At 38.9% G+C, this 27,187-nt stretch overlaps 1 long non-coding RNA gene across 1 annotated transcript in view; it reads right to left on the reverse strand.

Annotated features, from left to right (window-relative positions):
• Nucleotides 1–2,372: 2,372 nt before the first annotated feature.
• Nucleotides 2,373–27,187, reverse strand: part of LOC141340656 (uncharacterized) — a 50,152-nt gene continuing 25,337 nt past the window's right edge. The window contains exons 2-3 of the long non-coding RNA XR_012356593.1: nucleotides 13,692–13,763; nucleotides 2,373–3,341 (exon numbers count right to left, since the gene is read on the reverse strand). This is a non-coding gene — a long non-coding RNA (uncharacterized lncRNA). The remainder of the gene's footprint in view (nucleotides 3,342–13,691; nucleotides 13,764–27,187) is intronic.

Consider the following 27,187-nt stretch of genomic DNA (forward strand, 5'->3'; position numbering starts at 1 on the left):
CGGCCATTACGAACGTTGCATTTTTCCCCATTCAAAACTACACGAGTGACATGTCTTGGGTATTCTATAGTCTTTGACTCAACTCAGATTCGTTTCTCACACGAAGCGGAGGCGCTGTGATATTCAGGACTTTAAAACACCGAGACAAATTGGCTTTGTGTAAAATCTTGGAGCCAGGTCTAATGGAGGCTCCCTGAGGGACTACGGAGAGTAATTTGTGGCGGCACGGAGACAAACAAAATGCGCGGGCTTGCTCTGACAGCCACAGATGGATTGCACAAAGACTTTATGGGAAGATGGGGTTCAGCGCGCGAGTCGACTTAAACATGACCCACATTCTTCAGTCTCAAACCTCTCCGCTCGGCTGAACGCTCACGGCCACTGCAGGCCTCAGGTCGACGAGCAGAAGCACTCTGAAAGCTGCTCAGCAACTCAAGTGAGTCTATGAGGGGAAAAGAACCACAGGAGGGTGAAAACTTTTGACATGTTTAAAAGATAAAAGTTAATTGCTGTGCTGTCTTCAACAAGCTTTGTGTAAAAATAGTCTGCTTTTTTAATATGCAAATCATTGGAATTTACTAACATACACATTACATTGGCTTGAGAACCAACTTACTGAAATGCTAGTCCTATTTAAACTTACTATAATTATTCTGAGGCAAAATTTAAACACTATCTCCTCCTAGAGCTTTCAAGCTACAGCCACCAAACTCTGCAGACTGGTCTGACTCGGTGTGCTGTATCTTTTCTAACTGATCCGACATACGGTTTTCGTAAGCCAGACTATCAAAACCACCAAATATCCCATAGACTTACATTGACGGAACGTTCAAATGAGCCAAGACTATTCAAACTCCAACTGTCAAAACCATAGATATACGTAGATACCCCATTGGACCGCTCCAAGCACGTAGATGCATCCGTAGATGCAGTGGTCAACTTGACGTCATTCGCCATACTATAGGTTCGCAGACCAACGGCTGTGCAGGACTGTGGCATTTCGAATATTCAGTGATTACTATGGTCAATTACATAGATCTATGGGTGAATGACGTCAAGTTGACCGCTGCGAAATGGCGGACGTATAACGGCCCATAGAAACAGTCGCTAATGAGGCATCTACGTATACTTATCTATGGTCAAAACTGCCAGAATCCCTTGAGACTAAATAAAGCTTCCCTTCTATGCACTACATTTCTAAGCCATTTAAAGCCATTTATCTATCTCAGGCTAGCAACATGCTAATCATGCTAACAACAGGCTAGTAACATGCTAGTAACTTGCTAATCATGCTAAATATGCTAATAAAGGGGTAATCATGCAAGAATCGTGCTAGCAACATGTTAAAACATGCTAGTAACATGTTAGCCATGCTAGAATAATGTGAACAGCTAGTAAGTTGCTAATCATGCTAACATTATGTTAACAACATGCTAGTAACTTGTTAACCATGCTTGAAACACTCAAATCGTGCTAGTATAATGTTAACAACATGCTAGTGAATTGTTAATCATGCTATAAACATGCTAGTAGCATGTTAATCATGCTAACAACATCCTAATCATGCTAGTATCATGTAAACAACATGCTAGCAACATGTTAACAACATGCTAGCAACATGTTAATCATGTTAGAATAATGCTACCAACATGCTAATCATGGTAAAACATTCAAGCAACATGTTAGTAACATGCTAGACTAATGCTAACAACATGGTTGTAACATGCTAAGCATGCTAAAACATGTTAACAAGGTTGCTGTTCATGTTAAAAATATGCTAGCAACATGTTAGTAGCATGCTAACAACTTAATATTGTTTAAAACATGTTAATAACATGGTACTCATGATAGCAACAAGCTAGTAACATGCTAATCATGCTAAGAAATGTTAGCAACGTGCTAGTAACATGCTAACAACATGCTGAAAAAATGCTAATCATGCTGGAACCATGCTAGCAACATTCTAGCAACTTGCTAATCATGTTAAAAACTTTACTTTCAGACAAGCCTTTCTCGAGCCAGTTTCAAAGTTCGTCTGGAAATTTTACTTATAAACTTTCAAATCCGATGTTTTCGATGCGTCTGTGAGGAGGAAAGTTTTCGGATGGCCAAAATATATTTTAAAAATCAATATTAAATTAATATGAATTACATTTTACACCACAATGCTGCAATTACCGGTTGACAGTTAGAGTAAAAAAAACACTAGAAACATGTTTATTAAATTATTATTAAATTCATTTATTTGATCAAAAATACACAAGAAAAATACTAAATCAAAACTAAAAACAGGAATATTTTGAAATATTATTAAAACTTAAAATAACAGTTTTCTAATTTAATATATACAAAAAATGAACAAATAAATAAAAATAAATACATTTAATTTAAGTTACATTTTTATTTTCTTAGCGTTACATGATCCTTCAGAAATCATTCTAATATACTGATTTGGTGCTGAAAAACATTTATTATTATCAATGTTAAAGACAGTTGTGCTGCTTAATATTTTAGTGAAGACTATGATACTTTTTTCAAGACTTTTCAAGATTCAAGATTTCAAGTAACAATTTCTTTAAAAAAAACCCCCAAAGAACAGCAGTGTAACTAAGGAGCCTAAAGCCAGACTGTCAGATTAGAGCTAAAGAAATACATATAAAAAAACCACATATCACCTAAAAATGGCACAAGAAGACATCAAATGAATCACTCCTAAGTAGCGGCATCCGCTTGCCTAACAGTGACAGCTTTTTTCCACGACCAGAAATGAAACCAGCGGTCAGGAAACTGCGGTGCACTAACAAGAGCATTACTAAAGAAATGGGCAGAAGAGGCCTGTGGAGGCAGAGGCGTAGAGAAAAGCTCTGCCAATCTATCACAAGAAAGCCTTTTGTTCTGGGCTGAATGTGAAGGCCCAGCTCCCAGACTGTGATACCCTCCTCCAGCATGGCACCTCTAGCCGTGTCAAGTCCTCCATCTCTGGAAAGAAGCACCGGAGGGAAGCGACCCGCTGATTAATAACCTGTAATGGCACGAAAAGCCCTCTGCCGGCCGGGCGTGATCCTCAGTGTGAGTGACCGCTCTCCTGTGGCACAGAGCGCTATTCATCACAGCCAAATGAAAGCGGCCACAGCAGAATGGACCTCATTCACGTCGCTGTCCGTTCAAATTACACTGGCCACAAGGGGCCGCCACACAATGTGCCTTGTTTTGGATTTTCCTGATGGGATTCTTCCAAAAGGCCGTTCACGGAAACACCTTGTATGAATGGACCGCCGGCAGCCATTAAGCATGGAGGATGGCCAATCAGTCTCCAAAGTGTTGAGCGTGAAGAGCACAAACTGTAATGGAACAAAACCAGGAAAGCCAAAGACATCAATCAGAGCCAGTGTGTCAATGGAATTAAACAATTTTTATGTTGAAATGTTTTTAACGAGCTTAAAATCTTAATACTAGTGGACGTAAAATGATACAAGGATAACAATTAGATCACCAGCTTGTTAAATGCAGCATGAACAGCAGAGATTGATTGTGAAAAATGACTCGGTTCTTTAATGCAATGACTTGAAGTCATGAGTCACTAGTTTGACTCTACTGACTCACTTAATTCATTATGTCAGAGTTATATTAAAGTAAAAATTCTGACAGCATTTACTCAACCTTCACTTGTTCCAAACCTGTATAAGTTCTTTCTTCTGCTGAACACACACACACACACACACACACACACACACACACACACACACACACACACACACACACACACACACACACACACACACAAAAGATATTTTGAATAACCAAACAGTGACGGTAACCGATGACTTCAATAGATGACTTCAAAGATTTCTTCTTCAGAAGAAAGAACTATAAATGATGACAGTGTTTTTATTCAGAATTTCCATTTCTTGCTTCAGCCGAAAAGAAATTACGATTTTTGAGGAAAACACACCAAAATTTTTCTCCATATAGTGGACTTCAATGGTGGCCAACGGGTTGAAGGTCCAAATTGCAGTTTCAATGCAGCTTAAAAGAGCTCTACACAATCCCAGCCGAGGAATAAGGGTCTTATCTAGTGAAACAATCTGTTATTTTCTAAAACCACATATTTTTTAACCACAAATACTCATCTTCCACTAGCTCTGCGATTACATAATGACGTTGGAAAGTTTGGTAGTTTGGTTCAAAAACATCAAATTTTTTCCTCCAACATCAAAATCATCAATTTTTCATCCATCGTTGTTTTACCCTTTTTTTTTTTTACCTTTTAATAAAGGGCGTTTGACTTTCTTTGCATGTTCGCTTTGTAAACACGTTACATGTAACCTTTCCAACTTAACTAGGCAAATGTTTCGTGAACCCGCTCCGGAGTCCCAATCTAAATCAAATGATTCTCAATCTGCGATCCAATTGGAGCGCTTCAAAACAGACACAATGGTTAAACTGATTTGAAGTTTCAAAAAGCTCAGTTTCACCCATCACTATGTACTTTTTAGGCAAGGCAAGGCAAGGCAAGGCAAGTTTATTTATATAGCACATTTCATACACAATGGTAATTCAAAGTGCTGTACATAAAAAGGAATTAAAATCACAATAGCATAAAAATCATAAAAATTTAAAATAATAATCACAACAATAAAAACAAAATTAAGAACATTTAAGATGATTTAAAAAAAGAAAATGATTTCAAATTAATTAATACAGTAAAATGATTATACATAAAATAATGCAATCTGTTCGGACGTAGCACAGTGCTCATTCAATAAATGCACAACTGAACAGATGAGTTTTGAGTCTGCATTTAAATGTGGCTAATGTATTAGCACATCTGATCTCTTCTGGAAGCTGATTCCAACTGCGGGCGGCATAATAGCTAAAAGCGGATTCCCCTTGTTTTGTGTGAACCCTTGATATTACTAACTGACTCGATCCTAGTGATCTGAGTTGTCTGTTTATATTCAGTAAGCATATCTGCAATGTATGTAGGTCTTAGGCCATTGAGTGCTTTATAAACAAGTAAAAGTACTTTAAAATCTATCCTAAACATAACTGGAAGCCAGTGTAAGGACCTGAGGACTGGTGTAATATGCTCTGATTTTTTGGTTCTAGTCAGAATCCTGGCAGCGGCGTTCTGTATGAGCTGCAGCTGTCTAATGGTCTTCTTGGGAAGGCCGGTGAGGAGACCATTACAATAGTCCACCCTGCTGCTGATAAAGGCATGAACAAGTTTCTCCAAGTCTTGACGGGAAACAAAACATCTAATTCTTGCAATGTTTTTAAGATGATAGTATGCTGATTTAGTTACTGCTTTGACATGGCTACTGAAACTGAGGTCTGACTCCAGAATCACACCCAGATTCTTGACTTGATTTTTTGTTTTTTGACCCCTAGCGTCAAGGTATGCATTTACCTTATGAACTTCATCTTTGTTTCCAAATGCAATGACTTCTGTTTTCTCCTTGTTTAACTGTAAAAAGTTTTGGCACATCCAACTGTTAATTTCATCAATGCATTGGCAGAGGGAGTCAATGGGGCTGTAGTCATTTGGCGATAAGGCTAGGTAAATCTGGGTATCATCTGCATAGCTGTGATATGCTATTTGGTTCTTTCTCATTATTTGACTTAGTGGGAGCATATACAGGCTGAACAACAGCGGCGCTAGAATTGAGCCTTGTGGGACTCCGCATGTCATGGACGTCCACTTAGACTTATGCTCTCCTATACTTACGTAATAACCTCTCCCTTCTAAGTATGACCTGAACCATTTGAGAACCATCCCAGAAAGCCCGACCCAGTTTTCCAGTCTGTCTAGAAGAACGTTATGATCGACAGTGTCGAACGCAGCACTGAGATCTAGTAATACCAGCACTGATATTTTGCCAGAATCAGAATTTAGGCGAATATCATTTATTATTTTTATGAGCGCTGTCTCTGTGCTGTGATGTGGTCTGAAACCAGATTGGAAATGGTCCAGGTATCCATTTGAGTTTATGTAGTGATTCAGCTGATTGAAAACAACCTTTTCAATAATCTTACCTATGAAAGGAAGATTTGATATTGGTCTATAGTTGCTCAATATGGTGTTTCTTTTTCAGAAGGGGCTTAACAACTGCGGTTTTCAGGGAGTTTGGAAAAGTCCCAGAAAGAAGTGAGGTGTTCACCACTTCTAAGAGATCTGCTTCTAAACAGTTAAGCACACTTTTGAAAAAAGATGTGGGAAGTGTGTCAAGGTGGCAGGTTGACGATTTGAGGTGCTGTACTGTTTCTTCCAAAATGTTGCTATCGATTGCTTCAAAAGTAGACATAATGACTTCTTTTTGAAATTGCGGTCGAATCTGTCTGACCTCTTCATGACTTGAGGGTAAGCTAATTGTCTTTCTGATATTATTGATCTTCTCAGAAAAGAAGGAAGTAAACTCATCGCACTTGCTGTCGGAGAGCAGTTCACTAGGGATTTGACTAGGGGGGTTTGTTAGTCTCTCAACGGTAGCAAAAAGAGTGCGAGTGTTGTTTAAGTTCCTGTTTATAAGGTTTGAGAAGAACATTTGTCTAGCTTTACCTAGTTCAGCATTGAAAGCATGAAGGCTGTCTTTATAGATGCTATAGTGAATTTCGAGTTTCGTCTTCCGCCACATCCGCTCAGCTTTTCTGCATTGTCTTTTCATACTCTGTACTGCTGTTGATTTTCTCCATGGCGATTTCTGTTTGCCAGAAATTCTGATTTTTACAGGTGCGATGTCATCAAAGACATTCTTAACTTTTGAGTCAAAGGACTCCAGGAGAAGATCAACAGAGTCTGCAGAAATGCTTGGCATTGAAGATATAGCCTTCATAAATAGCACACTAGTGTTATCATTAATGCATCTCTTTCTGACAGAGACAGATCTAGATTCAGTGGTAGCAGAGATCAATATATCAAAGAAAATACAGAAGTGATCAGATAGTGCTACATCCTTGATAACAGTGGATGAAATGTTTAGACCCTTACTGATGAGTAAATCAAGAGTGTGTCCACGATTGTGTGTAGGCCCATGCACATGCTGAATCAGGTCAAAAGTGTTCAAAACCGTTATAATTTCTTTTGTGGTTTAGATTTCTGCATTTTCTATGTGAACATTAAAATCTCCTGCAATAGCAAAACAGTCAAACTCTGAACAAATCATTGATAGCAGTTCTGTGGACTCATCAACAAAGACTGGACAGTATTTTGGGGGCCTGTAAATAATGATAAATAGAATGCGTGGAGCACCTTTCAGTACAATCCCTAGATATTCAAAAGACATGTACTGACCAAATGACACTTGCTTGCATTGATAAACATCTTTAAAAAGACCAGCTACACCACCACCTCTCTTGACAGCTCTGCAGACACTCATGAAAGTAAAGTTAGGAGGGGCTGCTTCATTGAGGACTGTTGCGCTGCAGCTGTCTTCTAGCCATGTTTCATTTAGAAACATAAAATCCAGGTTGTTTGTGGTTATAAAATCATTGATCAGAAGTGATTTATTTTTTAGTGAGCGAATGTTTAAAAATGCTAGCTTGATGGCATTACTTTTTGTCTCTAGAGCAATCTTAGTTTGATGCAGAATAGGCCTCAGATTAGATGGGTCAACCGTACGGCTTGAGATGCACACTGGGTTCCCGCTTGTTCTGTAAACATTGCTGAGTGTTGCTGTTATCATAGCGGGGACCCGACACATATCACTGAGAGCTGTTATCAGTTGTTTTTGGTTCACTCACAGCAGACGGAGGAGGGTTTGGGCCCTGACGTTGTGGCAGCGGCCGGAGAGCTCTCACAGGAGGAGGATGGCTAGCTGGACGCACAGGCTTTGGTGGTTGTGGTGCCCGCCGTTTTTTAGTTGATAATTGGGGGCTTGCAGCAAAAAGCAAAAGAGTGGGAGAGTCTGGTTCCAGCATATACCAGTTCCTCCATTTTCTGTGAGAAGCTTAGAAGTGGAGATGCTGGAGAGAGAGATAATGTGTCTGGTGAATGGAGCTCTGGCTCTGGTGTTTCCGGTGGCTGAAAAATGTTGTCCTGGCTTCCCTGTGTCACGGGCTGAAATGAGGTCTGGGTCCAAATGCAGGTGAGGAGAATATTTATTAACTAAACACAAATAAACAAACAAATAAACAAACCAAAGGCCAACACGGCACACACGACAGGGTTTAGACAGGAGCAGGATACACAAACACTGTAGACAGGAACAGGAAACAATCCAAACTCAAAGAGTGGTGGGAAAGGGGAGACTAATATAGTGCAGGGTGATAGGAGACAGCTGTGTGATCAGGGAATGACAGGTGTTCGTGATGAGGCATGGAGTGTGGAGGGAAAAGACAGCGACATCAAGTGGAGAAAGGAAAACACCGCAGCCCAAACCCATGACAGAACCCCTCCTCTACGGAACGGCTCCCAGACGTTCCACAAGGCCGAAAACCAATCTGGAGGGAGGAGGAACGGGGGAATGGTGAACCAGGGGGAGGGATGGCGGGCCAGGCCCGTGCAACGGCAGCAGGGCCGGAGACGAAGGATCCGCGAGGCTGGGCAAGACCAGCGCAGGGCCTGGGAGCTCGGGCAGGGCGTGACCGAACTCAGGAGGAACATCAGCGGGCACCGCCGCCAGAGGAACCTCAGCAGGCACCGCCGCCAGGAGAACATCAGCCGGCACCGCCACCAGAGGAACATCAGCGGGCACCGCCACCAGAGGAACGTCAGCGGGCACCGCCGCCAGAGGAACATCAGCGGGCACCGCCGCCAGAGGAACGTGAGCGGGCACCGCCGCCAGAGGAACATCAGCGGGCACCGCCGCCAGAGGAACGTCAGCGGGCACCACCGCCAGAGGAACGTCAGCGGGCACCGCCGCCAGAGGAACATCAGCGGGCACCGCCGCCAGAGGAACGTGAGCGGGCACCGCCGCCAGAGGAACGTGAGCGGGCACCGCCGCCAGAGGAACGTGAGCGGGCATCGCCGCCAGAGGAACGTCAGCGGGCACCGCCGTCAGAGGAACGTGAGCGGACACCGCCGCCAGAGGAACGTGAGCTGGCATTGCCGCCAGAGGAACGTGAGCGGGCACCGCCGCCAGAGGAACGTCAGCGGACACCGCCGCCAGAGGAACGTGAGCTGGCATCGCCGCCAGAGGAACGTGAGCGGGCACCGCCGCCAGAGGAACGTGAGCTGGCACCGCCGCCAGAGGAACGTGAGCTGGCATCGCCGCCAGAGGAACGTGAGCGGGCACCGCCGCCAGAGGAACGTGAGCTGGCATCGCCGCCAGAGGAACGTGAGCTGGCATCGCCGCCAGAGGAACGTGAGCGGGCACCGCCGCCAGAGGAACGTGAGCTGGCATCGCCGCCAGAGGAACGTGAGCTGGCATCGCCGCCAGAGGAACGTCAGCGGGCACCGCCGCCAGAGGAACGTCAGCGGGTACCACCGCCATCAGAGGAACGTGAGCGGACACCGCCGCCAGAGGAACATCAGCGAGCACCGCCGTCAGAGGAACGTGAGCGGACACCGCCGCCAGAGGAACGTCAGCGGGCACCGCCGCCAGAGGGACATCAGCGGGCACCGCCGCCAGAGGAACGTCAGCAGACACCGCCGCCAGAGGAACGTGAGCTGGCATCGCCGCCAGAGGAACGTCAGCGGGCACCGCCACCAGAGGAACGTCAGCGGGCGCCGCCAGAGGAACGTCAGCGGGCGCCGCCAGAGGAACGTCAGCGGGCACCGCCGCCGCCAGAGGAACGTGAGCGGACACCGCCGCCAGAGGAACATCAGCAGGCACCGCCGCCAGAGGAACATCAGCGGGCACCGCCGCCAGAGGAACGTGAGCTGGCATCGCCGCTAGAGGAACGTGAGCTGGCATCACCGCTAGAGGAACGTGAGCGGGCACCGCCGCCAGAGGAACGTCAGCAGACACCGCCGCCAGAGGAACGTGAGCTGGCATCGCCGCCAGAGGAACGTGAGCGGGTTCCGCAGCCGACTCCACCCTGAAGGCCGAGCCCTTCAAGTACAGAGCCCGATTGACATATTCCTCTAATGACTCCTCGGGGAACCAGTATGGCATGACGGACTTGAAGGGCTCAGCTAGACCTCCCCAAAAAAAAAACAAGAAGCAGGTCTCCTTGGTGGTCGACTGCCCCGCCACGCCAATGAAGTCCCTGGCGTAATCCTCTATGCTCCGATCTCCCTGGCGGAGGTTGAGCAACCTCCCTGCTGGACCCATTCTTGGAGTTTGGATTCTGTCACGGGCTGAAATGAGGTCTGGGTCCAAATGCAGGTGAGGAGAATATTTATTAACTAAACACAAATAAACAAACAAATAAACAAACCAAAGGCCAACACGGCACACACGACAGGGTTTAGACAGGAGCAGGATACACAAACACTGTAGACAGGAACAGGAAACAATCCAAACTCAAAGAGTGGTGGGAAAGGGGAGACTAATATAGTGCAGGGTGATAGGAGACAGCTGTGTGATCAGGGAATGACAGGTGTTCGTGATGAGGCATGGAGTGTGGAGGGAAAAGACAGCGACATCAAGTGGAGAAAGGAAAACACCGCAGCCCAAACCCATGACACCCTGGCTGTTTACCAGAAGGTCGTCCTTCGGTGCCTTCGGAGTCTTGGAGCTGTTGCAGTACGTCACAGTCTGTCTGTGATGAGCTCTGTGGGCAGGGCTCAGCCAGAAAAGTGTCCATAAGCAGTGCTTGTTGTGGCTGTGTGGTGTTGTCATTGTCCTTGTGGGTTGTGTTGACCATATGATGACTCTGAAGCTGATAAGATGTCCTGTCGTCACGCATACACTGTCCAAGTGTGTGTGTGCCATTCATGTTGGGTAGACTGGCACATTCCACTGATGGATGCCGGAGTGAAAAATAGATGTTGTCCTTTAGCACTCTCGCACCAAGTTTGTTTGGGTGGAGGCCATCCAGTTTGAACAGTTGTCTATGGCTCCAGAAAAGGTTGAAGTTGTCAATGAAGTTGACTCCTTTTAGACTGCAGGTTCTTTGTAGCCAGGTATTCAGTCCAAGCAACCGTGAAAACATGTTAGTTCCCCTTGCTGGGAGTGGTCCACTGATGAACGACTGAACTTCAAGTCTTCGAAGTGTTTCAATGAGTTCACCAAAATCCTTCTTTTGGAGTTCTGACTGCTCTTTCCGAATATCATTCTTTCCCACATGGATGATGATTCGATTTGCAGTCTTGTGTTTCATTAGAATGTTCCGAAGTTCCTTGTTCACATCAGAGACGGTTGCTTGAGGACAGCAGCATGTTGTTGTAGTTCTGCTACTGATATTTCTAATAATGGAGTCCTCCACTATCAGAGTCCTGGGCTCGGCTGCGCTCTGAGCTGAGTGCCGCTGTCTGCTTGAACTTGCACGCCTGTTTGTAGCGATGTTAGCAGCTGGCTGATACGATCCATGTTCAGTCACATTTGGGGATTCCTCACCAACATTCATTAATGCTTCAAATCTGTTTTCAAGCAGTATAGGGGGTGGTAAAACACCAGTTTTTGCAAGCCTTGTCATAGCCATATCTGGGGTAGAGGATGCTACCGCAGCAATACGAGATACTCTTGACAGTCAAATGTCTCGAGTGCCTTTGGGTCTCGCTCCCTGTTTGTGCCATCGATTTGTGTGTCGATCAGTTTTGGCTTGTTCTTCTACACTTATAAACTGTCGATATTGACTAGATTCACAGGACTCACCGGCTGTATGCTGAGGGGGTCCGTGATGATGATCTTCTGTGTGTTCCGCCTGTTTTGGAAGTCCAGCAAGTAACTTTGTTTCAAAAACCACGATCCTTTGTAGAAGTCTGTGGCAGTTTGTGCAGCAAGTAGATTCCAGAAGAGGCACCCACTATCAGAGTCCTGGGCTCGGCTGCGCTCTGAGCTGAGTGCCGCTGTCTGCTCGAACTTGCACGCCTGTTTGTAGCGATGTTAGCAGCTGGCTGATACGATCCATGTTCAGTCACATTTGGGGATTTCTCACCAACATTCATTAATGCTTCAAATCTGTTTTCAAGCAGTATAGGGGGTGGTAAAACACCAGTTTTTGCAAGCCTTGTCATAGCCATATCTGGGGTAGAGGATGCTACCGCAGCAATACGAGATACTCTTGACAGTCTAATGTCTCGAGTGCCTTTGGGTCTCGCTCCCTGTTTGTGCCATCGATTTGTGTGTCGATCAGTTTTGGCTTGTTCTTCTACACTTATAAACTGTCGATATTGACTAGATTCACAGGACTCACCGGCTGTATGCTGAGGGGGTCCGTGATAATGATCTTCTGTGTGTTCCACCTGTTTTGGAAGTCCAGCAAGTAACTTTGTTTCTAAAACCACGATCCTTTGTAGAAGTCTGTGTGCAGCAAGTAGATTCCAGAAGAGGCATTTTTCTTTCTTGTCTGTTGAAAGTAGGCAGCTGTGTTTTCCCGTCTCCGGAATGTAAGCTGCTGGCACTGGGAGGCAAAAAGTCTCCTTTTTCGTAATGTTTGTATCAGAAATGTATTGTCTGAGCGCTGTGCTGATATGCTGAAGTTAAAATCTTAGAAAAATATGAGAAAAGTTCATAAGCAGGGAGCAGAGCGCGGAGCAGTAAGCAAAAGCGTCCGAACAGTAGCAAAGCCGGAAGAAAGATAAAATTATTACAAAGTCATGTCAATTCAAAAATGAATGGTTTTTGCTAGTGAATCGCTTGAAATAAATGATTGAAGTCACGAGTGAATCAATCGGAGAGGTTTCAGCATAAATGATTCAATTGATTTAGTTAATCTGTTTCTCTTTTTGCGTCTTCAGCCGAGTTTACATGACATTGTCAGTACTCCTGGCTTAGCTTGCTAGTTTTATGAAATTAAAAGTGACAAGATTAAACACTTATTTCACAAATATATTTTCTTTCAATAATTAAAGCACTTTTCAAGTACCTCTTCAGGAATATTGCTATTTTCAAGGGTTTTCGAGGCCTTAAATTTCAAAAAGTCAAATTCATGTATTTCAAGCTCTTTATACACCTTGTACGAACCCTGCTCAACTGGGATTGTGTAGAGCCCTTTGAAGCTGCATTGAAACTGCAATTTCGACCTTCAACCCATTGGCTCCCATTGAAGAGACAACTCTGGAATGTTTTCTTCAAAAACCTTAATTTCTTCTTGACTGAAAAAACATGAACATCTTGGATGGCATGGGGGTGTGTAAATTATCAGGAAATGTTTATTCTAGAAGTGAAATGGTTTTAGTGAAATCTAAATAGTTAAAATTCTCAATACAAACCCAAAAGTGTAACAGCAACCCTCACACTCACCACACTTAATCAGCGTAATCAGGTCAAAACAAACCAGGCGAAAGAGAGAAAGAGACAAAGCGAGAGAAAAAAAAGAGCAGAATGAGAGACGGGGTGACGAAGGCAGGGACAGACAGCGAGAGACGAGATGGACATAGTGCGGCTCCTCAGATGTCATTAAACCATTTAAGCAATTTCTACAATCTGACATCATATGACAGGCTGTCATAACTAAGTGGAGATATGAGCGGCTGAGTTACTGGAAGGTGTTCAGTCTGTTGTAAAGGCAGGCAGTGGTGTAGAGTGTTTGTTCCTGGCTGTATACTAACACACAGCATTAATAATGAGACCCATCACACAGAACCAGCACAGGGTGGTGAAGAACTGAAGATAAGAGCTGCTGATCAATCTCTAGACTCGTACCTCAGACGCTGCCTTCCATTTAAACCAGGTCACAGACTGCCTCTGGAGTCATTCAAATGGATGGTGGATTTCCTGAAAGAAAGATTTAAAAGCAATATTATATCAAAATGAATTTATGTTCTTAATATATGTGACCCTGGACCACAAAACCAGTCATAAGTAGCAAGGGTATATTTGTAGTAATAGCCAACGATACATTGTAAGGGTCAAAATTATTGATTTTTTTTTTTTTTTTTTTGCCAAAAATCTATGGATATTAGGTAAAGATCATGTTACATGAAGATATTCTGTAATTTCCTACCGTAAATATATCAAAACTTAATTTTTGATTAGTAATATGCATTGCTAGGAACTTCATTTGGACAACTTTAAAGGTGATTTTCTCAATATTTTGATTTTATTTGCACCCTCAGATTCCAGATTTTTAAATAGTTGTATCTATTTAAAGACAAATATTGTCCTGTTCTAACAAACCCTTATGATTGGTTTTGTGGTCGAGAGTCACATATGTCTCTGGTCTTACTGTAACCAATAATTTTCCATAACAAAAATCCTTTAAATGACTTTACAGTACTGCAGTACTGCTTTACAGTACTGACTAGGATGTCAGTGTAACAGCACAAAAAAACATCTAACTGCTTTCAGCAGTAGGATTTTCAGGTTGAAATAAAATTTTAAGACGTGGAAGATGAACTATTGGCTTGCTGGGAGAGGATTTTGTCTCTCACAGCACGGTCTGACACGTCATCCATGTGTGTTTCATGAGAGTGTGCGGAGCTGAGGTCGGCTGCTATCTCAGCAGTCAGAGAGCATCTGTGTCTCCTCCTGCGAGAATCGCTGAGAAAAGCCGAGCAATAATCCACCTCTTCACAGGTCCGCTTCAATTTTCATTACCTACGCACCTAGCAGACGGACCTCAAGCACACAAAGAATCTGCTAAAGACCCAGACATCATACAGACCCCTGACAGAGAAACAAGCTTGCTATCGACTCGAAAGTCACACTAAACCAACCGAGATAAGATAAAACAGTACTGTGGTAAAGCCCTAAAGTAAAACACTGGCTTTATTAAAGCAAATTAGATATTCTCACCATCAAGAGTAATATAAAATAGTGATCTTATCAATAAGGAATCTTATCAAACTGGTTTAGAACATACAGTTGAAGTGAAACGTTTACACCTTGCAGAATCTGCAAAATGTTAAGGGGTTCATACAAAATGCATGCAATTTTTTATTTAGTAGTGACCTGAATAAGATATTTCACATAAAATATGTTTACATATAGTCAACAATATAAAAAAATGACCCTGTTTGAAAGTTTACATACACTTTATTCTTAATACTGTGTTGTTACCTGAATGATCCACAGCTGTTTTTTAGTTGCTCATGAGTCCCTTGTTTGTCATAAACAGTTAAACTGCCCACTGTTCTTCAGTAGAATCTTACAGGTCCCACAATTTTGTGTATTTTAACCTTTTTCAACAATGACTGTATGATTTTGAGATCCATCTTTTCACATTGAGGGCAACTGAGGGACTCATATGCAACTATTACAGAAGGTTCAAATGCTCACTGATGCTTCAGAAGGAAACAATGCATTAAGAGCCAGGGGGTGAAAACTTTTGAACAGAATAAAAATGTGTACATTTTTCATATTTTGCCTAAATATCATATTCTTTTCATTTAGTACTGCCCTTCAGAAGCTACAGAAGATACGTACATGTTTCCCAAAAGACAAAATAAGTTACATTTATTCTGATCTTCAAATTCAAAAGCTGTTCACCCCCCGGCTCTTAATGAACCTTCTGTAATGGTTGCATATAAGTTCCTCAGTTGTCCTCAGTGTAAAAAGACGGTTTTCAAACTCATACAGACATTGTTGGAAAGGGTTCAAATACACAAAAAAACAAAGAATTTGTAGGACCTGAAGGATTTTTTTGAAGAACAAACAAGGGACTAATAATTACTAAACAAAACAAAAATCATTCAGGTAACAACACAGTATTACGAATCAAGTGTATGTAAACTTGAACGGGGTCATTTTTATAAATTCAACTACTATTTTGTCTTGTGGACTAAATGTAAACGTCTTTTATTTGAATCTTATTCAGGTCAGTACTAAAAAAAAATAACATGCATTTTGTATGATCCCTATTATTTTGGTAAAATAATTAACATTTTGCAGATTCTGCAAGGTGTATGTAAACTTTTGACTTCATCTGTATTTGACCGGTAGTCCTAATCAAGATCTTTTTTATTTTATTTTCTGTTGTTCGTCTGGCTCAGGACCCACTGGATGTAAATGCTGTCATGCTATTGAAGCACCACAGTGTAAACATATGTAAAAAAGTGGCAGTGGCAGTGGAAAAACATCTACTTGTCAAGTAGTGAGCAGAGAAAGGCAGTAGGGTATCCTCACAGTGAAATTTTGTGAATGAAAAATAGCCTTGGTAATGAATAATGCATTGACTGTAAAGGAAACATCTCTATCCAGTCGAGCTGCTCCTTGTTTGTTATCAGCAGTCGCTGCTGAGGGGGTTTTCTTCAACACAATCTAATACTGGGAACGTTTCTGAAACATTCGTTCCAGTCTCGTTTCTTGTTCGTAATCACTAATAGAGCCACTGAGCCTGATGTGTGTGGGGAGCAGAGAAATGTATTGCTTGTAATGCAGTCATTTGGAACAGCTGGGAAGAATTGAGCTTTGAGAGAGAGAGTCTTACATCATTATTACAGCACGTCAAAGGAAGAGAAAGAGAGACAAAGAGATGGAGGAGAGAAAAGAAGGGTGGATCACATAACCTGTAAATATAGCCTACAGTCAGGTTTCTCTGCAGGGTGGGAGGACAGTACATTTAGGCTGTTCTCTGACATCCTTGTAGGTAATTATAATACATCCGGCACAATGGGGCGATCACATCTACCAGCTCGTGTCTTTTCATCTCACCCTCCCATAAAATAATGATTAAGGGGGCCATATTCTGCACTGCTGCATTGTATTTCAATGAAGTCCATCAATGTTAGCTAGAGCTATGTGATATGATGATATATGCAGAAATGTGTCATTCAGTAGAGCTTCTGCTACAGTATCTCTAGCATAATATGTATAATGGCGCAGCTAACAATGGACTCGACTGCTTTATGAAATTTACATGCAATAAAGATACACGGAGTGTCAGTGGAGTGTCAAGATCAGAATAAGCTTGGTTTCATTTGATAGACACATGAACACAACTATGGGCAGACAGATAAACAACAGAGAAAGTTAGACAGAATGATAACAGAACGATAGATAGACAGACAGACATACAACTGACAGAATGATAGAAGGAATGATAAATAGACAAAGACCCAGATAAATAGAAAGACAGACAGAACAATAGGCACATATACAGAATGACAGACAGACAGACAGACAGACAGACAGACAGACAGACAGACAGACAGACAGACAGACAGACAGATAGATAGATAGATAGATAGATAGAATGACAGAATAGAAAGATAGATAGATAGATAGATAGATAGATAGATAGATAGATAGATAGATAGATAGATAGATGATAGATAGATAGATAGATAGATAGATAGATAGATAGATAGATAGATAGATAGATAGATAGATAGATAGATAGATAGATAGATAGATAGATAGAATGACAGAATAGATAGATAGATAGATAGATAGATAGATAGATAGATAGATAGATAGATAGATAGATAGATAGATAGATAGAATGACAGAATAGATAGATAGATAGATAGATAGATAGATAGATAGATAGATAGATAGATAGAATGACAGAATAGATAGATAGATAGATAGATAGATAGATAGATAGATAGATAGATAGATAGATAGATAGATGGATAGATGGATAGATGGATGGATGGATGGATGGATGGATGGATGGATGGATGGATAGATAGATAGATAGATAGAATGACAGAATAGATAGATAGATAGATAGATAGATAGATAGATAGATAGATAGATAGATAGATAGATAGAATGACAGAATAGATAGATAGATAGATAGATAGATAGATAGATAGATAGATAGATAGATAGATAGATAGATAGATAGATAGATAGATAGATAGATAGAATGACAGAATAGATAGATAGATAGATAGATAGATAGATAGATAGATAGATAGATAGATAAGATAGATAAGATAGATTAGATAGATAGATAGATAGATAGATAGATAGATAGATAGATAGATAGATAGATAGATAGATAGATAGATAGATAGATAGATAGATAGATAGATAGATAGATAGATAGATCAGATTTCCATTAGAATCTGAAGGTTTGAAACTTAAGGTTTTAGGTGTTTTTCAGTACATTCAAAAATTCCGAAAAGCCATGGCAGGAAATATGAGGAACATTATCAGCATGATTAACTGCCAAGCTGCATATTTGAGGCCAAATTAATTATAAGGTAAATGACGCAGACATGCTTAAACCCACAAAAAAGGAGAAAAAAAAAATCAGAGGCAAATAAATTTGTGAAATCACAAAAACCCATCAATTAGAAAGCAGAGAAGCCCCCGCAGCCGCTGCCTCTCAAACGCTCAGTGTGCTGTACTGCGCTTTGGAACAGCCTGTCATTAGCAGCAGTGGCTGAACCTCATTATGACTAATGGAGGTACTGAGACATGCAGGAACATTCACATTACTAGATTGCAGGTCTGAACCACGCTCACCCAAAGCTCTCTCAGATCAGCAGAGCCCACTGGGCCTGCATGCTGAAGCAGAAGGTGTTGATTAAAGCCATTTTTGCCACTGATCTGAAACCAGTTTCATTGTTTTTCCCATTCGGTTTGTAAAAGCTTACAGCTTGTCTCAGATCAAATCTTTGAGCTATTAAATAACTACTACACATGAAATGTCCTCACACCACCCTTGCTAAAAACAGAGAGAGCCAGTCCACCCCAAGGTGCAGGAATCCTCCTCAAGTGCAATCTGAGAAGCACCAGCGCTGTCATTTTCTGCTGAGTGTATTTTTAGAGTGCATTTAGGTCCAGCGGCTCAATCATGTGCGTGGGAGAGGGACACAGCCATCATTTCCATGCCCTCCTGTTGCTGTTTTTTTTCTGCTGATGGTGCTGTGCAGTCCCCTTTCAAATTACTGTTTCCAAAAGCTTTTTATCTCTCTGTCACTCCGTGGTGAAATCTAAATCTCGACGTTGCCCCTGGGCACACACTCTTGATTTAAGGGTTGCAGGTGTGTGCTGTGTCGACAGCTCTTTCCGTGAATGAATATGCAAGCTCATCTCGAAAGTCATGTTGTAACATCAGAGCTGATGGTGTACTGTGACGCAGCTCGTAGAAAAAGATACTGGATAAACTGCAGCACATGCAGGGTGTTAGTTACATGTACTCGTGCAAAAGTATCCACGTCACGTGTGACTTTGAAAGTGTAGCTTCGCAAGCAACAATTTATAAATAAATATGCATGCATTTTTTTTCTTTTATACTGTATGTATATTATATGAATAAATACAAATTACATGTGTTAATATTTGTAAAGTGTGTGTGTAACACATGTATGGTCAGATGAAACAAAAAATTTAATTGTTTGGCCACAATAATGTAGCCTTAATTTGGTGTAAAAAAGGAGAAGCCTTCAACCCTAAGAACACCATCCCCACTGTCAAACATGGTGGTGGGAACCTAATGTTTTGGGGGTGTTTTTTAACCGGTGGACCAGGGAACCTTATCACAGTAAACGGCACCATGAAAAAGGAGCAATACATCAAAATTCTCAACAATAACATCAGGCAGTCTGCAAAGAAATTTGGCCTTGGGCACCAGTGGACATTTAAGCACAACAACGACCCAAAAAAACACAGCAAAAGTGGTGAAGAAATGGTTAGCAAGAGAAAGAGAAAGAGTTGGAGCTCATCGCTAAAGATGAATGGGCAAAAATACCAGTGGAGACATTCAAAAAGCTGGTCAGCAATTATAGGAAGCGTTTTATTGCTGTAATAGCCAATAAAGGCTTTTCTAGTGATTATTGAGAAGGGTATGAATAATTTTGGACATGCCACTTTTTGTTCAAATGTAAATAAAAGCTGAGAAATGTTTTTTTTCGACAATGATGCCTCTTGTACATCGTCTTATTATCTTTTGGGAGAAGCCTATGTCATTTCTGGTCAAAAAATAAATAAAAAAATACTTGCTGGTTGAATAAAAGTAACTTTAAGTCAGAAATTGCCAGGGGTATGAATAATTTCAGGCTTGACTGTATATATATATATATATATATATATATATATATATATATATATATATATATATATATATATAACCGAGTGATAAAATAGTTTTTTATATATTTGTAAAAATATTGTATATTTTATATATTTTTATTTTATATTTATTTTATATTTTTATCGTATTAAATATTTTCAGAATTTGGGTTTAAATACTTCCTTAAAAGTAAATTTACATTCAAACACAAATTCTACATTCTGTGTTCAAATTAGGGCTGAACGATATGGACAAAATTTCATATCTCGATTTTCATGCCAGATATCTCGATATCGATACGATACGATATGACTACGGGTTCGGTGAAAACCAAGCATTTCTCAGGAAAAAAAAACATTAAAATACAAAAAAATTTGGAAAGTGTAGTTTTATTTTTAAGAACTCACTGCCAGTCATCAACATTAACATAAATTACCAAAAAAATAACCCGCATTTGGACGTCGACTCGTACGGCATAACGCTACTGAACGCGTCAGCAATCAAACTTTGCTTTGGCTTATTTTGGGATGACTGAGAAGTCCCCAGTGTTTCTCTCATTGTCGTGCACTCTTCATGCAGCACCCGATGGTGTTGTTTCAGGTGGTGAAACATGTTTGTTGTGCTACCTTGCTTAGACAGCATAGGTATAGCTTCCTTTTCTTATTAAAATTGGGCTATCACAAATATTTTAAATTAAAACTTATCACAGACAGAAACAGTCGGCTTTCGTGCCTTTCGCATTAAATCGTTATTAAAAACAATCTCTTAAAGAACTTTTCTACCTGGACAAATGCATTATGTTGCCTTGTTTATTTAAAAGTGCACTTTTCCTAGTTTTAAACCTAGCCAAAAAGCCACGTGTTGACTGTAAAACACAGTAGACTTCATTTATATGCATTTATGGTATAATCACCACATTTCCGTGTCAATCCATGTTCATTTTTACAGCTAACAATGCGCTGTCACTTTAATCCACTGCTGCAAACGCACCGCTTCTGGGACGTACTGCCGGACAGCAAACGCGTGCAGTGTGAACGCTCTAATCCGTTAACATGGGTGCGGAAAAAAATACGCAACGCATATGCACTGCAGACGGAGTATGTGTGAAACAGGCGTTAGTCGCAATTTTTGTTAAGCACGACCTGCACAACACGTCATATTTATGATTTATGTTTTGGCACCAAGTCAGATTCTGCACTACCACCGGCCGCATTATCTCCCGCACTCATTTTCTTTCTTTTTAATTTCTCCGCTGTCTCTGTAGTGTGTGCGCGCTGTCTTTAGCGGTGCATTCAAGGGCACTCGTAAAACTGATGTTCGTTGTGTGACTGCCAGAGTTGTATGCAGTACCGCCGCTCCCTATACGCAGAGTATGCAGTCTGCGTAGGGCACCAACTCCCAGGGGGGCCCCATCCCAGCTGCTCAAAAAAAAAAAAAATCGTTTTTATATATTATAATAATAAATTAATATTAATAATATACATATACAAATAAACAAAAATATAAAAATATAAACTTATATTGCATTTTACGGTGAGCGCAGAGTTGGCTAGTAAGCACACGTGATGAAGCGCAGCATCTGCGCCGCGACGCGCCCTCACCTCTGTTTATGGCTGCCTATTTGGCCAAAAATGATGATAATAATTAATGAACAATATGCCTGGTCCTGGAAAGAGACATCAACAGTCCGGCGCCGAGAAACGAAAAAAAAAAGAAAAAAAAAAGCCCAAGATTAAGCCCGTGCATCACTTTCAGGTGCGTTCATAATCCTGTGAAACTTTTTTTTTTAATAATGTGTTTTAATGTCGGTAATAATTTCACGACTAAAGCATCTTTCTTAATATGAATACAAGCAGATCTAAGTAAAAACAGTGACTTAAAGTGCATTATATTAAAACGCAGAGGCAATTATGATTATTGTTAATAATGACCATATGGTGTCATTAAATAACAGTGTTAAAATACATAATCTAATACAAAATTAACAGTTTACATTACAATTTTAATAGAAATGCCTGAAAAGGGCACCAAATGCAGTTGTTACACTTACATGATGATCAAATTCCTTGTTTAATATTGACCAAACGTTTAAAATATCCACATAATCTTTCTTATAATTTCCTCAACAAAAAAATGTGGACATCATAACCCTTGTCTGCTTTATTGTCAAAGTCTGCTTTATTGTAAATTTTGAACTTTGGAAAGCTCCAGCAGATGACAGTGTTAATTTTATTTCAGTTTATTATTGTTTATTTTATTAAGATTTCACATTTTTAAAAGTTTTATTTAAAGTGTAATTTTAGTTGTTGTTTTTCTGTAGAGATACAATTGTAATTTATAAATGATACAATTTATTTGTGTAATTACTTTTATTTGAATAAAGTTATATTTTGGCCCCTATAGTAGGTGTTTTTATATTATTTTATTTTATTTTTACTTCCGTAATATTTGGGGGAGGGGGCACAAAAGTAAAATTTTGCTTAGGGCACCCATTTGGCCAGCAGCGGCCCTGTCTATATCGTTGCTTTTTTCGATAGTAATATCTTGAAAGTTCATATCTAGATATAGATACGATAACGATATATCGTTCAGCCCTAGTTCAAATTCAAAATTCAAAATTCTAATTAAATTTCAACAGCGACACATTTGATTGTTGATGATTAATCATGCTACATTGTCAGTTGCTGGACAAAGTAGTTTGTCACTATCAAAATAAACTGCAACACTAAAAACAGCTGAGCTTCTGGAAATTGCAGTTAAGTTATAGTAGTGTCGCTGCTTATACCCCCCAACACTGGCCTGTGGGCTGACTGCACCACAATAAAACAATCAAACACTGCTTTAAACACACTGCGGTCCATTTGCTTAAAGCCACAGCATCACAGCAGGGAAAATATCTTTTTAATAGCTTGCTGGATGATAATCAATTAGCCCCTGAGTGCCATCTGAACGCATCTGAGTGTGCTGATGTTGAGTGACATTGACTCGTGTCCTGTGAATGCCCATTAACGGGAGGACCGATCGAGTAGTCAGCTCATTGGAAATGCCTGTTTAACCTCTTCTCCCACAGCTTGAACAAGCTGACGGAGCGCCCTGGGCACAATGGGAGCAGGACCTGGCCAATGGGGCGGTAATGACAGCCGCTTTTCAAAGGGAAATTAATTCAGCGGTGGTTCGCTCAGCTGACACGCTTCACATTCTCAATGGTCCATAAAGGATCTTGTCCCGAGTCGAAATTTTCTTTAAATGAATCACACCGAGCTGATATTACGCACACAGACCGGCTCATCCCTCACGGATGTCGATAAAGTGATCCGCGGCTCACCGTAAGAAACCTTTTAGTGAAGCATTTGTTCATCTGTCAGAACGCGGCGGAGGAGATGATCTTACGAAATGATGGGAAATCAATAATCTGTGAACGCACAATGTCCTGGTCGACTTTAGCTCACATTATGATTGAAAGTTAAATGAAACTGATTGATTTTTTTTTTATCATAACATTTCCACACATCTATTGACATCAACATTATAGGGGTGAAAGGTACCTGTAAATTCCTGATGTGCAAAACTACACATTTTCTTTATTAACTAGTCCACCATAGACTGATCAGACACGTTTCCTAGAGACTGTATTGACAGCATGAATAATGAATGTTTTGTCAATGTGCTATCCTCCGAAAAAAAAAAAGAAAAACACTCAAACAGCCTACTGCTGCTATGGTTACCTTAATAAAATGCAATGTCTAAATCATTTAACATCTATTTGCTGCAATAATACACAATAAGAAGAAGAAGAAGAAGAAGAAGAATATCGAACTAAATTAGTTAATTTGTAATATTTCACTGTACAAATGAATAATAATAACAATAATAAATAAATAAATAAATATCAAACAAGAATATCAAACAAAATTTGTTGTAATATTTTACTAAAACATATGTAATAATAATAATAAAACAAGTAAATATCAAACAAGTGTACCAAACAAACTGAGTTGTAATATTTCATTGTAAATAAATAAACATCTAACAAGAATATCAAATAAAATTAGATGTAATATTTTACTGTAAAAAGGAATAATAATAATAATAGTAATGTAATATTATTAATGATAACAGTAATTAAATTTAATAAATAAATTAATAAACAAAACATTCAACAGGAATATCAAACAAAATTAGTTTGAATTAATAATAATAATAATAGTAATAAAAATATAATAAACAAAACAAGTAAATATCAAAAAGGATATCAAACAAAATTAGTAATATTTCATTGTAAAAAGTTATTAATAATAATAAATAAAAAATAAATAAAATATCAAACAAATTGTATTGCTATACATGTCAATTGTTATTATAAAACGTAATATAATAATATGTAACAATAACAGTAATAAATTAATTAATTAAACCATTAAACAAGAATATCAAAACAAAATTAGTTTGAATTAATAATAATAAAATATAAACAAACAAGTAAATATTAAAAAGGATATTAAACAAAATTAGTTGTAATATTTTATTGTACAAATATTATTATAATAAATAAATAGAATATCAAACAAGAATACAGTTGCAATATTCCATTGTAAATAAATAAATCAATATCAAACAGGAATATCAAACAAAATTAGTTGCAATATTTCACTATAAAAAAGAGAAAATAATAATAATAATAATAATAATAATAATAATAAACCAAATATCAATCAAGAACAAACACAATTAGTTGTAATATTTCGCTGAAATAATTAGCAATAATAATAATAATAATACAGTAAATATAAAAAATATCAAACAAAATGTGTTGTAATATGTTACTGTAAAAATTAATAGTAATCATAATAAATAAATAAATACCAAACAAACTAACACTTGTAATATTTACTGTAATAAATTAAGAAATATAATATATAAAAAGAAATATAATATTTTCAGATACCATTATGACAACAACAACAACAAATATATATAAAATATATAAATATCAAACAAAATTACTGTAATATTTGACTATAAAACAAATGATGTAAGAAAAAAAAATTACAGTCCAACTGTAAAATTACATTTCCTTAATTTTCAAACATCACACAAATGAGCTTGTATTTGTTTTCCAATTTGCAACCTGGATTTTAGATATTTAATTATATTTACATTTATTAACTATTAAGGCGCTTTTACCCAAAGCAAAGTAACTGAAACCAGGCATTACACAATGATTAATTCTTCAAAACACAGCACTAACTGCATAAGACAATTGGCAGCCTAACGCGACAGCAACAGATATTAAAAAACAAATAGGCTGAATATCTGTAACGGTTTGTTAAACAAAACTATCACTCCTTACAAAATACAGCAACCTTATGAATAATAACAGAAACACTCCTCACAGCAGGACATTTCATGTCTGACAGCAGTTTGAACTTCACTGTTGAAGGAGGATTTGTTCCATGGCTGTATGTACTGATATAAAGGAGATGAATATAGAAATGCAATATTTAGGAGAAACTTTACAGTGTTGACAATCTAACAATACACTGTCAGCATGCAAAAACCCTCTCTAAGAAATCTGGCCTCTCAGCATTGCTAGTATTAAAGGAGTAGTTCACTTCCAGAATAAAAATTTACATATAATGTATTCACCCCTTGTCATTGAAGATGTTAATGTCTTCCTTTCTTCAGTCGTAAAGAAATTGTTTTTTGAGGAAAACATTTCAGGATTTCTCTCCATATAGTGGACTTCTATGGTGCCCCCAAGTTTGAACTTCCAAAATGCAATTTAAATGCAGAAAAAATAAAATAAAAACTAAACTAAACTAAAATAAACTAAACTAAAATAAAACAAAAATATTACTTTCACAACTAATTGAAAATTTTAAGTTGAAAAAAATGCAAACTTTAAAAAAACTGGTTAAGTAAAAATGAATAATACAATGCATATAGTTCAAATAAAATAAAATAAAACCTGCAGAGTAATATTTTAAAAAGTAAAAAAATACATTTTTCTAAAAAAGTAAAAAATGATATTTAATATTTGTTTAAATATTTAAAAAGACAAAAGCCAATTAATGTCATTAAAAAATAAAGCAGCAGGTTAAATAAAAATAAATAATAAAGTTTATATAGCTGAAATAAAATAATAAAATAAAATAATCTGAAATGTTTAACAACTAATTGAAATAAATTTAAGTTGAAGCACTAAAATTACAAACTTGAAATAAAAAAACCTAAAAATAAATTAACCTGACGAAAAAGTCAAAATCCCAAAAAATTACAAGGTAACTAATATTAAAACTGAAACGAGCAAAAAATAAAAACAAATAAACATTTTAATAGCATAAAAATACTAAATCAAATAATTATGTTTCTACTCAAATTTGTTGTTGAAATATAAACATGTATACAGTGGCTGTCAAAAATCACATAAACATTACATAACTGTTATGTAATTACATTACATAAAAATGGATAATATAGTGCATATAGCTAAAAATAAACTAAAATAAAATAAAAAGGTCTCTAAACGATTCCAGCCAAGAAGGAAGGGTCTTATCTAGTAAAACGATTGGTTATTTTCTAAAAAAAAAAAAAAAAAAAAAAAAAAAAATTTACTATTTATATACTTTTTACCCGCAATTGCTCATCTTGGTCTAGTTCTGTGTGAACTGTGTGCATTCCTGTCAATCGTTCAATCGTTTTGCTAGATTAACTTCTTCTTCGGCTGGGATTGTTAGAACCCTTTGAAGCTGCATTTAAACTCCATTTTGGAAGTTTAAACTCTGGGCACCATAGATATCCATTACAAGGAGAGAAATCCTAAAAATGTTTTCCTCAAAAAACATAATTTCTTTACGACTGAAGAAAGAAAGACTTGAACATCTTGGATGACAAGGGGGTGAGTACATTATCTGTATTTTTTTGTTCTGGAAGTGAACTACTCCTTTAATGGTACTACCTTTCTGGGCCTTGAACGTGTCAGTTGCGTTGCTGTCTATGCAGGGTCAAAAAGCACTCAGATTTGATCAAAAATATCTTAATTTGTGTTATGAATGAGATGAAAAAAGGTTTTATGGGTTTGGAATGACATAAGGGTGAGTAATTAAGTGGTTTCACAATGTTCAAGTGAGAAAAAAACTGATGTAGGAAGTGAATTCTGTGGCAGGTTCTCCAGAGGACTATCAAGCGCGTCACTTTTGCATACATCGCATGGGTGACGTGAGAGGCCATC

Source organism: Garra rufa, chromosome 8 (assembly GCF_049309525.1).
Source record: "Garra rufa chromosome 8, GarRuf1.0, whole genome shotgun sequence".
In the NCBI taxonomy this organism is placed as follows: Eukaryota; Metazoa; Chordata; class Actinopteri; order Cypriniformes; family Cyprinidae; genus Garra; species Garra rufa.